The sequence below is a fragment of the Arachis stenosperma genome, chromosome 9, assembly GCF_014773155.1.
Source record: "Arachis stenosperma cultivar V10309 chromosome 9, arast.V10309.gnm1.PFL2, whole genome shotgun sequence".
Taxonomy (NCBI): Eukaryota; Viridiplantae; Streptophyta; class Magnoliopsida; order Fabales; family Fabaceae; genus Arachis; species Arachis stenosperma.
The window spans coordinates 109,966,508-109,967,181 of record NC_080385.1 but is presented as its reverse complement, the minus strand read 5'-3'; the positions used below and the strand labels follow the sequence as shown (position 1 = coordinate 109,967,181).

At 40.8% G+C, this 674-nt stretch overlaps 1 non-coding gene across 1 annotated transcript; it reads left to right on the top strand.

The window, feature by feature from the left end:
- The first annotated feature begins 310 nt into the window (after positions 1-310).
- LOC130953166 (small nucleolar RNA R71) lies at positions 311-418 on the top strand. The gene has a single exon (XR_009075338.1). It is a non-coding gene; the product is annotated as a small nucleolar RNA R71 (small nucleolar RNA).
- Positions 419-674: the final 256 nt, after the last annotated feature.

Sequence of the window (674 nt, the reverse complement as noted above, 5' to 3'; positions counted from 1 at the left end):
TTGGTGCATTTTGCATTCCAGACAGACTTTGAGAAATCAAATTGACTTGTTGAGTCAATATTTTGTTCTGAGCCAATATGGCATTCAGAGTGTCAATCTCAAGAACTCCTTTCTTCTGACTAGTCCCATTGTTCACAGGATTTCTTTCAGAAGTGTACATGAATTGGTTATTTACAACCGTTTCAATCAGTTCTTGAGCTTCTGCAGGCGTCTTCTTCAAATGAAGAGATCCTCCTGCAGAGCTATCCAAGGACATCTTGGATAGTTCAGAGAGACCATCATAGAAAATACCTATGATGCTCCATTCAGAAAGCATGTCTGAGGGACATCTTCTGATTAATTGTTTGTATCTTTCCCAAGCTTCATAGAGGGATTCTCCATCCTTCTGTCTGAAGGTTTGGACTTCCACTCTAAGCTTACTCCATCTTTGTGGTGGAAAGAACTTTGCCAAGAAGGCATTGACTAGCTTTTCCCAAGAGTCCAGGCTTTCTTTAGGTTGAGAATCCAACCATATTCTAGCTCTGTCTCTTACAGCAAAAGGGAATAGCATCAGTCTATAGACCTCAGGGTTAACCCCATTAGTCTTGACTGTGTCACAGATTTGCAAGAATTCAGCTAAGAACTGATGAGGATCTTCCATTGGAAGTCCATGGAACTTGCAATTCTGTTGCATT